Raw genomic sequence first — 15,000 nt, forward strand, 5'->3', positions numbered from 1 at the left:
CACTGTGTTTCTGGATTGCCTTCATAACACCTGTCATTAGCAAACATAACAGTACAAGGAGCCAAACTAATGATTCTCAATAGAGGGAAAGAAAAAGTTCTGACATCATTTTTTATTTTTTTTCTGCTCTGTGTTCACTTTTTTTTTTTCCCCCTAGACATTTGGGTGATTCTGGACACAGGTGTGGACATGGATATTCAGGGTCTGTGCTCTTCAATGGATAATCTCGTTATAAATGTACAAAAAATTCAAGATACTATTGATCAGAAATCTATGTTAGAACCAAGAATTCCTATTCCTGATTTGTTTTTTGGAGATAGAACTAAGTTTCTAAGTTTCAAAAATAATTGTAAGCTATTTCTGGCCTTGAAACCTCATTCTTCTGGTAATCCTATTCAACAGGTTTTGATTATTATTTCTTTTTTGCGCGGCGACCCTCAAGACTGGGCATTTTCTCTTGCGCCAGGAGACCCTGCATTGAGTAGTGTCGATGCGTTTTTCCTGGCGCTCGGATTGCTGTACGATGAGCCTAATTCAGTGGATCAGGCTGAGAAAAATTTGCTGGCTTTGTGCCAGGGTCAGGATGATATAGAAGTATATTGTCAGAAATTTAGGAAATGGTCAGTACTCACTCTGTGGAATGAATCTGCGCTGGCAGCTTTGTTCAGAAAGGGTCTCTCTGAGGCTCTTAAGGATGTCATGGTGGGATTTCCTATGCCTGCTGGTTTGAATGAGTCTTTGTCTTTGGCCATTCAGATCGGTCGACGCTTGCGCGAGCGTAAATCTGTGCACCATTTGGCGGTACTGCCTGAGGTTAAACCTGAGCCTATGCAGTGCGATAGGACTATGACTAGAGTTGAACGGCAGGAATACAGACGTCTGAATGGTCTGTGTTTCTACTGTGGTGATTCCACTCATGCTATTTCTGATTGTCCTAAGCGCACTAAGCGGTCCGCTAGGTCTGCCGTCATTGGTACTGTACAGTCCAAATTCCTTCTGTCCATTACCTTGATATGCTCTTTGTCGTCGTTTTCTGTCATGGCGTTTGTGGATTCGGGCGCTGCCCTGAATCTGATGGATTTGGATTATGCTAAACGTTGTGGGTTTTTCTTGGAGCCTTTGCGGTGTCCTATTCCATTGAGAGGAATTGATGCTACACCTTTGGCCAAGAATAAACCTCAATACTGGGCCCAGCTGACCATGTGCATGGCTCCTGCACATCAGGAAGTTATTCGCTTTCTGGTGTTGCATAATCTGCATGATTTGGTCGTGTTGGGGTTGCCATGGCTACAAACCCATAATCCAGTATTGGATTGGAATTCCATGTCGGTATCCAGCTGGGGTTGTCAGGGGGTACATGGTGATGTTCCATTTTTGTCGATTTCGTCATCCACCCCTTCTGAGGTCCCAGAGTTCTTGTCTGATTATCAGGATGTATTTGAAGAGCCCAAGTCCGATGCTCTACCTCCGCATAGGGATTGTGATTGTGCTATCAATTTGATTCCTGGTAGTAAATTCCCTAAAGGTCGATTATTTAATTTATCCGTGCCCGAACACGCCGCTATGCGCAGTTATGTGAAGGAATCCCTGGAGAAGGGACATATTCGCCCATCGTCATCACCACTGGGAGCAGGGTTCTTCTTTGTAGCCAAGAAGGATGGTTCGCTGAGACCGTGTATTGATTACCGCCTTCTTAATAAGATCACTGTTAAATTTCAGTATCCCTTGCCATTGTTATCTGACTTGTTTGCTCGGATTAAGGGGGCTAGTTGGTTCACTAAGATAGATCTTCGTGGTGCGTATAATCTGGTGAGAATCAGGCAAGGAGATGAATGGAAAACTGCATTCAATACGCCCGAGGGTCATTTTGAGTATCTGGTGATGCCGTTCGGACTTGCCAATGCTCCATCTGTGTTTCAGTCTTTTATGCATGACATCTTCCGTGAGTATCTGGATAAATTCCTGATTGTTTACTTGGATGACATTTTGATCTTCTCAGATGATTGGGAGTCTCATGTGAAGCAGGTCAGAATGGTTTTTCAGGTCCTGCGTGCTAACTCTTTGTTTGTGAAGGGATCAAAGTGTCTCTTCGGTGTGCAGAAAGTTTCATTTTTGGGGTTCATCTTTACCCCTTCTACTATCGAGATGGATCCAGTTAAGGTCCAAGCCATCCAGGATTGGATTCAGCCGACATCTCTGAAAAGTCTGCAAAAGTTCCTGGGCTTTGCTAATTTTTATCGTCGCTTCATCTGTAATTTTTCTAGCATTGCCAAACCATTGACCGATTTGACCAAGAAGGGTGCTGATTTGGTTAATTGGTCTTCTGCTGCTGTGGAAGCTTTTCAGGAGTTGAAGCGTCGTTTTTGTTCTGCCCCTGTGTTGTGTCAGCCAGATGTTTCTCTTCCGTTCCAGGTCGAGGTTGATGCTTCTGAGATTGGAGCAGGGGCGGTTTTGTCACAGAGAGGTTCTGATTGCTCTGTGATGAAACCATGTGCTTTCTTTTCCAGGAAGTTTTCGCCCGCTGAGCGTAATTATTATGTGGGCAATCGAGAGTTGCTGGCCATGAAGTGGGCATTCGAGGAGTGGCGTCATTGGCTTGAAGGAGCTAAGCATCGCGTGGTGGTATTGACTGATCATAAGAACTTGACTTATCTCGAGTCTGCCAAGCGCTTGAATCCTAGACAGGCCCGTTGGTCGTTATTTTTTGCCCGCTTCGACTTTGTGATTTCGTACCTTCCGGGCTCTAAAAATGTGAAGGCGGATGCTCTGTCTAGGAGTTTTGTGCCCGACTCTCCGGGTTTATCTGAGCCAGCGGGTATCCTCAAGGAAGGAGTCATTGTGTCTGCCATCTCCCCTGATTTGCGGCGGGTGCTGCAAAAATTTCAGGCGAATAAACCTGATCGTTGTCCAGCAGAGAAACTGTTCGTCCCTGATAGGTGGACTAATAAACTTATCTCTGAACTTCATTGTTCGGTGTTGGCTGGTCATCCTGGAATCTTTGGTACCAGAGAGTTAGTGGCTAGATCCTTCTGGTGGCCATCTCTGTCACGGGATGTACGTACTTTTGTGCAGTCCTGTGGGATTTGTGCTAGGGCTAAGCCCTGCTGTTCTCGTGCCAGTGGGTTGCTTTTGCCCTTGCCGGTCCCAAAGAGGCCTTGGACACATATTTCGATGGATTTCATTTCTGACCTTCCCGTTTCTCAAAAGATGTCAGTCATTTGGGTGGTCTGTGATCGCTTTTCTAAAATGGTCCATCTGGTGCCCTTGGCTAAATTGCCTTCCTCCTCTGATTTGGTACCTTTGTTCTTTCAGCATGTGGTTCGGTTGCATGGCATTCCTGAGAATATTGTTTCTGACAGAGGTTCCCAGTTTGTTTCAAGGTTCTGGCGAGCCTTTTGTGGTAGGATGGGCATTGACCTATCCTTTTCCTCGGCTTTCCATCCTCAGACTAATGGCCAGATCGAACGAACCAATCAGACCTTGGAAACATATCTGAGATGTTTTGTTTCTGCAGACCAGGATGATTGGGTGTCCTTTTTGCCGTTGGCTGAGTTCGCCCTTAATAATCGGGCCAGCTCGGCTACCTTGGTTTCTCCATTTTTTTGCAATTCTGGGTTCCATCCTCGTTTCTCTTCAGGACAGGTTGAGTCTTCGGACTGTCCTGGTGTGGATTCTGTGGTGGATAGGTTGCAGCAGATCTGGACTCAGGTAGTGGACAATTTGATCTTGTCCCAGGAGAAAGGTCAACTTTTCGCTAATCGCAGACGCCGTGTGGGTCCCCGACTTCGTGTTGGGGATCTGGTTTGGTTATCTTCTCGTCATATTCCTATGAAGGTTTCCTCTCCTAAATTTAAACCTCGTTTTATTGGTCCGTATAGGATTTCTGAGGTTCTCAATCCTGTGTCTTTTCGTTTGACCCTCCCAGACTCCTTTTCCATACATAATGTATTCCATAGGTCGTTGTTGCGGAGATACGTGGCACCTATGGTTCCATCTGTTGAGCCTCCTGCCCCGGTTTTGGTGGAGGGGGAATTGGAGTATATTGTGGAGAAGATTTTGGATTCTCGTGTTTCTAGACGGAAACTCCAGTATCTGGTTAAATGGAAGGGTTATGCTCAGGAAGATAATTCCTGGGTTTTTGCCTCTGATGTTCATGTTTCCGATCTTGTTCGTGCCTTTCATGCGGCTCATCCTGGTCGGCCTGGGGGCTCTGGTGAGGGTTCGGTGACCCCTCCTCAAGGGGGGGTGTTGTGAATTCTGTGGCTGAGTTCACTTCTGTGGTCACAAGTGGTATTACAGTCTCTGGGCTTCCTCCCTCAGGTGTTTTGGTGAGCTCGTTGGCTGCCTTGCTATTTAGCTCCACCTGAGTCTGTCTTCCTTGCTCCTTGTCAATGTTCCAGTGTTGGATCTGAGCTACTGCATCTTTCCTTGGGCCTGCTGCTCTGCTAGATAAGTGCTTCTAGTTTGTTTTCTGTTTTTTCTGTCCAGCTTGCTATTAACTTTTGCTGGAAGCTCTGAGAAGCAAAGGGTGCACCGCCGTGCTGTTAGTTCGGCACGGTGGGTCTTTTTGCCCCTTTGCGTGGTTTTCGTTTTAGGGTTTTTTGTAGACTGCATAGTTCTCTTTGCTATCCTCGCTCTGTCTAGAATATCGGGCCTCACTTTGCTGAATCTATTTCATTCCTACGTTTGTCTTTTCATCTTGCTAACAGTCATTATATGTGGGGGGCTGCCTATTCCTTTGGGGTATTTCTCTGAGGTAAGTCAGGCTTGTATTTCTATCTTCAGGCTAGTCAGCTCCTCAGGCAGTGCCGAGTTGCATAGGTAGTGATAGGCGCAATCCACTGCTGCTTATAGTTGTGTGAGGATAGATCAGGTACTGCAGTCTACAGAGATTCCACGTCTCAGAGCTCGTCCTATTGTTTTTGGTTATTGCCAGATCTCTGTATGTGCGCTGATTACTGCACGCTGTGTTGCCTGATTGCCAGCCACAACAGTACAAGGAGCCACACCAATGATTCCCAATAGAGGGAAAAAAGAAATCCTGACATCATTTTTTTTTCTTAGCTCTGTCTTCAGTCTTTTTTTTCCCCTAGACATTAGAGTGCTTCAGGACACAGCTGTGGACATGGATATTCAGGCTCTGTGCTCCTCAATGGATAATCTCGTTGTAAATGTACAAAAGATTCAAGATACTATTGATCAGAAATCGATGCTAGAACCAAGAATTCCGATTCCTGATTTGTTTTTTGGTGACAGAACTAAGTTCCTGAGCTTCAGAAATCATTGTAAGCTATTTTTGGCCTTGAAACCTCATTCTTCTGGTAATCCTATTCAACAGGTTTTGATTATTATTTATTTTTTGCGCGGCGACCCACAGGACTGGGCGTTTTCTCTTGCACCAGGAGATTCTGCATTGAGTAATGTTGATGCATTTTTCCAGGCGCTGGGATTGCTTTACGATGAGCCTAATTCAGTGGATCAGGCTGAGAAAAATCTGCTGGCTTTATGCCAGGGTCAGGATGATGTAGAAGTATATTGTCAGAAATTTAGGAAGTGGTCAGTACTCACTCTGTGGAATGAACCTGCACTAGCGGCTTTGTTCAGAAAGGGTCTCTCTGAAGCTCTTAAGGATGTAATGGTGGGATTTCCTATGCCTGCTGGTTTGAATGAGTCTATGTCCTTGGCCATTCAGATCGGTCGTCGCTTGCGCGAGCGTAAATCTGTGCACCATCTGGCGGTATTGTCTGAGAGTAAACCTGAGCCTATGCGGTGCGACAGGACTATGACTAAAGTAGAACGGCAAGAACACAGACGTCTGAACAGACTGTGTTTCTATTGTGGTGATTCTACTCATGCTATTTCTAATTGTCCTAAACGCACTAGGCGGTTCGATAGCTCTGCCGTTATTGGTACTGTACAGTCCAAATTCCTTTTGTCCATTACCTTAATGTGCTCTTTGTCATCGTATTCTGTCATGGCGTTTGTGGATTCAGGCGCTGCCCTGAATCTGATGGATTTGGATTATGCTAAACGTTGTGGATTTTTCTTGGAACCTTTGCGGTGTCCTATTCCGTTGAGAGGAATTGATGCTACACCTTTGGCCAAGAATAAGCCTCAGTACTGGGCCCAGCTGACCATGTGCATGGCTCCTGCACATCAGGAAGTTATTCGCTTTCTGGTACTGCATAATTTGCATGATGTGGTCGTGTTGGGGTTGCCATGGCTAGAAACCCATAATCCAGTATTGGATTGGAACTCTATGTCGGTAACCAGCTGGGGTTGTCAGGGAGTACATGGTGATGTTCCATTTTTGTCTATTTCGTCATCCATTCCTTCTGACATCCCAGAATTCTTGTCGGACTTTCAGGATGTATTTGAAGAGTCCAAATCTGATGCCCTACCTCCGCATAGGAATTGTGATTGTGCTATCGATTTGATTCCTGGTAGTAAATTCCCTAAGGGTCGTTTATTTAATTTGTCCGTACCTGAACACACCGCTATGCGCAGTTATATGAAGGAGTCCCTGGAGAAGGGACATATTCGCCCATCGTCGTCACCATTGGGAGCAGGGTTCTTTTTTGTAGCCAAGAAGGATGGTTCGCTAAGACCGTGTATTGATTACCGCCTTCTTAATAAGATCACTGTTAAGTTTCAGTATCCCTTGCCATTGATTTCTGACTTGTTTGCTCGGATTAAGGGGGCTAGTTGGTTTACTAAGATTGATCTTGTGGTGCGTATAATCTGGTGAGAATCAGGCAGGGAGATGAATGGAAAACGGCATTTAATACGCCCGAGGGTCATTTTGAGTATCTGGTGATGCCGTTCGGACTTGCCAATGCTCCATCTGTTTTTCAGTCTTTTATGCATGACATTTTCCGTGAGTATCTGGATAAATTCTTGATTGTTTACTTGGATGACATTTTGATCTTCTCAGATGATTGGGAGTCTCATGTGAAGCAAGTCAGAATGGTTTTCCAGGTACTGCGTGCTAATTCCTTGTTCGTGAAGGGATCAAAGTGTCTCTTCGGTGTGCAGAAAGTTTCATTTTTGGGGTTCATCTTTTCCCCTTCTACTATCGAGATGGATCCGGTTAAGGTTCAGGCCATCCAGGATTGGACTCAGCCGACATCTCTAAAAAGTCTGCAGAAATTCCTGGGCTTTGCTAATTTTTATCGTCGCTTCATCTGTAATTTTTCTAGCATTGCCAGACCATTGACCGATTTGACCAAGAAGGGTGCTGATTTGGTTAATTGGTCTTTTGCTGCCGTGGAAGCTTTTCAGGAGTTGAAGCGTCGTTTTTGCTGTGCCCCTGTGTTGTGTCAACCTGATGTTTCTCTTCCGTTCCAGGTCGAGGTTGATGCTTCTGAGATTGGTGCAGGGGCGGTTTTGTCACAGAGAGGTTCTGGTTGCTCAGTGTTCAAACCATGTGCTTTCTTTTCCAGGAAATTTTCTGCTGCTGAGCGTAATTATGATGTGGGCAACCGAGAGTTGCTGGCCATGAAGTGGGCATTCGAGGAGTGGCGTCATTGGCTTGAGGGTGCTAAGCATCGCGTGGTGGTTTTGACTGATCATAAGAACCTTACTTATCTTGAGTCTGCCAAGCGCTTGAATCCTAGACAGGCCCGTTGGTCGTTATTTTTTGCTCGTTTTGATTTTGTGATTTCATACCTTCCGGGCTCTAAAAATGTGAAGGCGGATGCTCTGTCTAGGAGTTTTGTGCCCGACTCTCCGGGGTTATCTGAGCCGGCGAGTATCCTCAAGGAAGGAGTCATTGTGTCTGCCATCTCCCCTGATTTGCGGAGAGTGTTGCAGAAATTTCAGGCTAATAAACCTGATCGTTGTCCGGCCGAGAAACTGTTCGTCCCTGATAGGTGGACTAGTAAAGTTATCTCTGAACTTCATTGTTCGGTGCTGGCCGGTCATCCAGGAATCTTTGGTACCAGGGAGTTGGTTGCTAGATCCTTCTGGTGGCCATCTCTGTCACGGGATGTGCGTGCTTTTGTGCAGTCCTGTGGAATTTGTGCTAGGGCTAAGCCCTGCTGTTCACGTGCCAGTGGGTTGCTTTTGCCCTTGCCGGTCCCGAAGAGGCCTTGGACACATATTTCGATGGATTTCATTTCTGACCTTCCCGTTTCTCAAAAAATGTCGGTCATTTGGGTGGTCTGTGATCGCTTTTCTAAAATGGTCCATCTGGTGCCCTTGGTTAAATTGCCTTCCTCCTCTGATTTGGTGCCTTTGTTCTTCCAGCATGTGGTTCGTTTACATGGCATTCCTGAGAATATTGTTTCTGACAGAGGTTCCCAGTTTGTCTCGAGGTTCTGGCGAGCCTTTTGTGGTAGGATGGGCATTGACCTATCTTTCTCCTCGGCCTTCCATCCTCAGACTAATGGCCAGACCGAACGAACCAATCAGACCTTGGAAACATATCTGAGATGTTTTGTTTCCGCTGACCAGGATGATTGGGTGTCATTTTTGCCGTTGGCTGAGTTCGCCCTTAATAATCGGGCCAGCTCGGCTACCTTGGTCTCTCCATTTTTCTGCAATTCTGGGTTCCATCCTCATTTCTCTTCAGGACAGGTTGAGTCTTCGGACTGTCCTGGTGTGGATTCTGTGGTGGACAGGTTGCAGCAGATCTGGACTCAGGTAGTGGACAATTTGACCTTGTCCCAGGAGAAGGCTCAGCTTTTCGCTAATCGCAGACGCCGTGTGGGACCCCGACTTCGTGTTGGGGATCTGGTTTGGTTATCTTCTCGTCATATTCCTATGAAGGTTTCCTCTCCTAAATTTAAACCTCGTTTTATTGGTCCGTATAGGATTTCTGAGATTCTCAATCCGGTGTCTTTTCGTCTGATCCTCCCAGACTCCTTTTCCATACATAATGTATTCCATAGGTCGTTGTTGAGGAGATACGTGGCACCTATGGTTCCATCTGTGGAGCCTCCTGCCCCTGTTTTGGTGGAGGGGGAATTGGAGTATATTGTGGAGAAGATTTTGGATTCTCGTGTCTCTAGACGGAAACTCCAGTATCTGGTCAAATGGAAGGGTTATGCTCAGGAAGATAATTCCTGGGTTTTTGCCTCTGATGTCCATGCCCCAGATCTTGTTCGTGCCTTTCATGTGGCTCATCCTGGTCGGCCTGGGGGTTCTGGTGAGGGTTCGGTGACCCCTCCTCAAGGGGGGGGTACTGTTGTGAATTCTGTGGCTGAGTTCACTTCTGTGGTCACAAGTGGTATTGCAGTCTCTGGGCTTCCTCCCTCAGGTGTTTTGGTGAGCTCGTTGGCTGCCTTGCTATTTAGCTCCACCTGAGTCTGTCTTCCTTGCTCCTTGTCAATGTTCCAGTGTTGGATCTGAGCTACTGCATCTTTCCTTGGGCCTGCTGCTCTGCTAGATAAGTGCTTCTAGTTTGTTTTCTGTTTTTTCTGTCCAGCTTGCTATTAACTTTTGCTGGAAGCTCTGAGAAGCAAAGGGTGCACCGCCGTGCTGTTAGTTCGGCACGGTGGGTCTTTTTGCCCCTTTGCGTGGTTTTCGTTTTAGGGTTTTTTGTAGACTGCATAGTTCTCTTTGCTATCCTCGCTCTGTCTAGAATATCGGGCCTCACTTTGCTGAATCTATTTCATTCCTACGTTTGTCTTTTCATCTTGCTAACAGTCATTATATGTGGGGGGCTGCCTATTCCTTTGGGGTATTTCTCTGAGGTAAGTCAGGCTTGTATTTCTATCTTCAGGCTAGTCAGCTCCTCAGGCAGTGCCGAGTTGCATAGGTAGTGATAGGCGCAATCCACTGCTGCTTATAGTTGTGTGAGGATAGATCAGGTACTGCAGTCTACAGAGATTCCACGTCTCAGAGCTCGTCCTATTGTTTTTGGTTATTGCCAGATCTCTCTATGTGCGCTGATTACTGCACGCTGTGTTGCCTGATTGCCAGCCACAACAGGGGGGGTACTGTTGTGAATTCTGTGGCTGAATTCACTCCTGTGGTCACAAGTGGTACTGCAGCTTCTGAGCTTCCTCCCTCAGGTGTTCTGGTGAGCTCGTTAACTGCTTCATTACTTAACTCCGCCTGATGCTGCTATCCTTGCTCCTTGTCAATGTTTCAGTGTTGGATCTGAGCTTCTCCTGATTGTTCCTGTGACCTGCTGCTCTGTATAGCTAAGTGCTTTTTTGTTGCTTTTTTTCTGTCCAGCTTGTCTTTTGTTTTGCTGGAAGCTCTGAGATGCAAAGGGTGTACCGCCGTGCCGTTAGTTCGGCACGGTGGTTTTTTTTTGCCCCTTTGCGTGGTTTTGCTTTAGGGTTTTTTGTAGACTGCAAAGTTCGCTTTACTGTCCTCGCTCTGTCCTAGAATATCGGGCCCCACTTTGCTGAATCTATTTCATCCCTACGTTTTGTCTTTTCATCTTACTCACAGTCATTATATGTGGGGGGCTGCCTTTTCCTTTGGGGAATTTCTCTGGGGCAAGTCAGGCCTATTTTTCTATCTTCAGGCTAGCTAGTTTCTTAGGCTGTGCCGAGTTGCCTAGGTAGTTGTTAGGCGCAATCCACAGCCGCTTTTAGTTGTGTTTAGGATAGGATCAGGTGTGCAGTCTACAGAGTTTCCACGTCTCAGAGCTCGTTCTTGTATTTTTGGGTATTTGTCAGATCACTGTGTGCGCTCTGATCGCTAAGCACACTGTGTTTCTGGATTGCCTTCATAACACCTGTCATTAGCAAACATAACAGCTTCCTCCTGCAGGCTGGTCCATCGCATGGATTTTCTTGCAACTCACTGCTGGGAAGGCGGCATGTGCCACCCTGCCCCTCAAGGCGCCTGGACCTATGGCAGGCCTTGACCCCACGCGTATCTCCACTTGTTTTGAGCTCTTTTGCGCCAAAATCATATGTTGGAGATTGCTGCTCGTTAAAATTCGCGTGCGTCTCTTAGGGACTTTTTTCCTGCGGATCTTCCATGAGAGAGCCATGCTTTTCTATGGAGATGCCAGGCAGGTGATTCAGTTGGCAATGCTGGCGACGCCATACACGTTGCAAAGCGCCACTCCGTCGTCGGCTCGTTGGTCTAGGGGTATGATTCTCGCTTAGGGTGCGAGAGGTCCCGGGTTCAAATCCCGGGCGAGCCCTACTCTTTCTCTGTGGGGGAACCAGAGTGTTCATCTTCTTTTGCCCTCCCTCTGTTAGCTAAACCACTCCCCGTGCTGCTTGTGGCCGAGCCCACAAAGGTGGCAGAATCGACGATGCTGCACGGCATGCACAAAACGTTGGCTCGTTGGTCTAGGGGTATGATTCTCGCTTCGGGTGCGAGAGGTCCCGGGTTCAAATCCCGGACGAGCCCTAGCTGGTGTGTGCCTCGTGTCCCACACGTGGCAGTGCCCTTTTTGCAATGGTCTTGCTCGAGGGCGCTCGAAAGCCGCGTCACGTACCCACGGGTGCTTCTCAACAAGGGTCTTGCTCGTTTCCCCCGCCTCACAGCCTTTTTTGCGAATGACGACAGCTCTGAGGAAGCTCGCTCTTAGCTCGTGGTGGACTGCCATGGCTCCACTTCTCCAGTAAGGTGCGAGGCGTCTTTAGCTGGCTGGCCGTTTCACCGCTCCGTTCCTCTTCTCTTTCTGTCACGTGGCCACGCTCGACTCCTCCTGCCTCTTTGGACACCAGTGTCAGATCTTGCTCTTGCTGCAGCCTGTGCCAAATTGCGGTGCTAAGCCGGGTGCCTCGCAACCCTTGCCTCCGTCGCTGGCTCGTTGGTCTAGGGGTATGATTCTCGCATTGGGTGCGAGAGGTCCCGGGTTCAAATCTCGGACGAGCCCATGCTTGTGAAAAGCTATGACGCAGGTCTCTTGCATGCTGTGCTTCCTCCTGCAGGCTGGTCCATCGCATGGATTTTCTTGCAACTCACTGCTGGGATGGCGGCATGTGCCACCCTGCCCCTCAAGGCGCCTGGACCTGTGGCAGGCCTTGACCCCACGCGTATCTCCACTTGTTTTGAGCTCTTTTGCGCCAAAATCATATGTTGGAGATTGCTGCTCGTTAAAATTCGCGTGCGTCTCTCAGGGACTTTTTTCCTGCGGATCTTCCATGAGAGAGCCATGCTTTTCTATGGAGATGCCAGGCAGGTGATTCAGTTGGCAATGCTGGCGACGCCATACACGTTGCAAAGCGCCACTCCGTCGTCGGCTCATTGGTCTAGGGGTATGATTCTCGCTTAGGGTGCGAGAGGTCCCGGATTCAAATCCCGGACGAGCCCTACTCGTTCTCTGTGGGGGAACCAGAGGGTTCATCTTCTTTTGCCCTCCCTCTGTTAGCTAAACCACTCCCCGTGCTACTTGTGGCCGAGCCCACAAAGGTGGCAGAATCGACGATGCTGCACGGCATGCACAAAACGTTGGCTCATTGATCTAGGGGTATGATTCTCGCTTCGGGTGTGAGAGGTCCGGGGTTCAAATCCCGGACGAGCCCTAGCTGGTGTGTGCCTCTTGTCCCACACGTGGCAGTGCCCTTTTTGCAATGGTCTTGCTCGAGGGCGCTCGAAAGCCGCGTCACGTACCCACGGGTGCTTCTCAACAAGGGTCTTGCTCGTTTCCCCCGCCTCACAGCCTTTTTTGCGAATGACGACAGCTCTGAGGAAGCTCGCTCTTAGCTCGTGGTGGACTGCCATGGCTCCACTTCTCCAGTAAGGTGCGAGGCGTCTTTAGCTGGCTGGCCGTTTCACCGCTCCGTTCCTCTTCTCTTTCTGTCACGTGGCCACGCTCGACTCCTCCTGCCTCTTTGGACACCAGTGTCAGATCTTGCTCTTGCTGCAGCCTGTGCCAAATTGCGGCGCTGAGCCGGGTACCTCGCAGCCCTTGCCTCCGTCGCTGGCTCGTTGGTCTAGGGGTATGATTCTCGCTTTGGGTGCGAGAGGTCCCGGGTTCAAATCCCGGACGAGCCCATGCTTGTGGAAATCTTTGACGCAGGTCTCTTGCATGCTGTGCTTCCTCCTGCAGGCTGGTCCATCGCATGGATTTTCTTGCAACTCACTGCTGGGAAGGCGGCATGTGCCACCCTGCCCCTCAAGGTGCCTGGACCTGTGGCAGGCCTTGACCCCACGCGTATCTCCACTTGTTCTGAGCTCTTTTGCGCCAAAATCATATGTTGGAGATTGCTGCTCGTTAAAATTCGCGTGCGTCTCTCAGGGACTTTTTTCCTGCGGATCTTCCATGAGAGAGCCATGCTTTTCTATGGAGATGCCAGGCAGGTGATTTAGTTGGCAATCCTGGCGACGCCATACACGTTGCAAAGCGCCACTCCGTCGTCGGCTCGTTGGTCTAAGGGTATGATTCTCTCGTAGGGTGCGAGAGGTCCCGGGTTCAAATCCCGGACGAGCCCTACTCGTTCTCTGTGGGGGAACCAGAGTGTTCATCTTCTTTTGCCCTCCCTCTGTTAGCTAAACCACTCCCCGTGCTACTTGTGGCCGAGCCCATAAAGGTGGCAGAATCGACGATGCTGCACGGCATGCACAAAACGTTGGCTCGTTGGTCTAGGGGTATGATTCTCGCTTCGGGTGCGAGAGGTCCCGTGTTCAAATCCCGGACGAGCCCTAGCTGGTGTGTGCCTCGTGTCCCACACGTGGCAGTGCCCTTTTTGCAATGGTCTTGCTCGAGGGCGCTCGAAAGCCGCGTCACGTACCCACGGGTGCTTCTCAACAAGGGTCTTGCTCGTTTCCCCCGCCTCACAGCCTTTTTTGCGAATGACGACAGCTCTGAGGAAGCTCGCTCTTAGCTCGTGGTGGACTGCCATGGCTCCACTTCTCCAGTAAGGTGCGAGGCGTCTTTAGCTGGCTGGCCGTTTCACCGCTCCGTTCCTCTTCTCTTTCTGTCATGTGGCCACGCTCGACTCCTCCTGCCTCTTTGGACACCAGTGTCAGATCTTGCTCTTGCTGCAGCCTGTGCCAAATTGCGGCGCTGAGCCGGGTGCCTCGCAGCCCTGGCCTCCGTAGCTGGCTCGTTGGTCTAGGGGTATGATTCTCGCTTTGGGTGCGAGAGGACCCGGGTTCAAATCCCGGACGAGCCCATGCTTGCGGAAAGCTTTGACGCAGGTCTCTTGCATGCTGTGCTTCCTCCTGCAGGCTGGTCCATCGCATGGATTTTCTTGCAACTCACTGCTGGGAAGGCGGCATGTGCCACCCTGCCCCTCAAGGCGCCTGGACCTGTGGCAGGCCTTGACCCCACGCGTATCTCCACTTGTTTTGAGCTCTTTTGCGCCAAAATCATATGTTGGAGATTGCTGCTCGTTAAAATTCGCGTGCGTCTCTCAGGGACTTTTTTCCTGCGGATCTTCCATGAGAGAGCCATGCTTTTCTATGGAGATGCCAGGCAGGTGATTCAGTTGGCAATGCTGGCGACGCCATACACGTTGCAAAGCGCCACTCCGTCGTCGGCTCGTTGGTCTAGGGGTATGATTCTCGCTTAGGGTGTGAGAGGTCCCGGGTTCAAATCCCGGACGAGCCCTACTCGTTCTCTGTGGGGGAACCAGAGTGTTCATCTTCTTTTGCCCTCCCTCTGTTAGCTAAACCACTCCCCGTGCTACTTGTGGCCGAGCCCACAAAGGTGGCAGAATCGACGATGCTGCACGGCATGCACAAAACGTTGGCTCGTTGGTCTAGGGGTATGATTCTCGCTTTGGGTGCGAGAGGTCCCGGGTTCAAATCCCGGACGAGCCCTAGCTGGTGTGTGCCTCGTGTCCCACACGTGGCAGTGCCCTTTTTGCAATGGTCTTGCTCGAGGGCGCTCGAAAGCCGCGTCACGTACCCACGGGTGCTTCTCAACAAGGGTCTTGCTCGTTTCCCCCGCCTCACAGCCTTTTTTGCGAATGACGACAGCTCTGAGGAAGCTCGCTCTTAGCTCGTGGTGGACTGCCATGGCTCCACTTCTCCAGTAAGGTGCGAGGCGTCTTTAGCTGGCTGGCCGTTTCACCGCTCCGTTCCTCTTCTCTTTCTGTCACGTGGCCACGCTCGACTCCTCCTGCCTCTTTGGAC

The 15,000-nt window shown here is 49.3% G+C and overlaps 8 non-coding genes across 8 annotated transcripts; all 8 read left to right on the plus strand.

The window, feature by feature from the left end:
* Window positions 1-11,038: 11,038 nt before the first annotated feature.
* Window positions 11,039-11,110, plus strand: TRNAP-AGG (transfer RNA proline (anticodon AGG)). The gene has a single exon. It is a non-coding gene; the product is annotated as a tRNA-Pro (tRNA).
* Window positions 11,111-11,250: 140 nt separating this feature from the next.
* Window positions 11,251-11,322, plus strand: TRNAP-CGG (transfer RNA proline (anticodon CGG)). Its single transcript has one exon. It is a non-coding gene; the product is annotated as a tRNA-Pro (tRNA).
* A 400-nt stretch (window positions 11,323-11,722) lies between these two features.
* On the plus strand, window positions 11,723-11,794 carry TRNAP-UGG (transfer RNA proline (anticodon UGG)). The gene has a single exon. It is a non-coding gene; the product is annotated as a tRNA-Pro (tRNA).
* Window positions 11,795-12,843: 1,049 nt separating this feature from the next.
* Window positions 12,844-12,915, plus strand: TRNAP-UGG (transfer RNA proline (anticodon UGG)). The gene has a single exon. It is a non-coding gene; the product is annotated as a tRNA-Pro (tRNA).
* Window positions 12,916-13,492: 577 nt separating this feature from the next.
* On the plus strand, window positions 13,493-13,564 carry TRNAP-CGG (transfer RNA proline (anticodon CGG)). Its single transcript has one exon. It is a non-coding gene; the product is annotated as a tRNA-Pro (tRNA).
* A 400-nt stretch (window positions 13,565-13,964) lies between these two features.
* On the plus strand, window positions 13,965-14,036 carry TRNAP-UGG (transfer RNA proline (anticodon UGG)). Its single transcript has one exon. It is a non-coding gene; the product is annotated as a tRNA-Pro (tRNA).
* Window positions 14,037-14,401: 365 nt separating this feature from the next.
* TRNAP-AGG (transfer RNA proline (anticodon AGG)) lies at window positions 14,402-14,473 on the plus strand. The gene has a single exon. It is a non-coding gene; the product is annotated as a tRNA-Pro (tRNA).
* A 140-nt stretch (window positions 14,474-14,613) lies between these two features.
* On the plus strand, window positions 14,614-14,685 carry TRNAP-UGG (transfer RNA proline (anticodon UGG)). The gene has a single exon. It is a non-coding gene; the product is annotated as a tRNA-Pro (tRNA).
* Window positions 14,686-15,000: the final 315 nt, after the last annotated feature.

Source organism: Ranitomeya imitator, chromosome 2 (genome assembly GCF_032444005.1).
Source record: "Ranitomeya imitator isolate aRanImi1 chromosome 2, aRanImi1.pri, whole genome shotgun sequence".
NCBI lineage: Eukaryota > Metazoa > Chordata > Amphibia > Anura > Dendrobatidae > Ranitomeya > Ranitomeya imitator.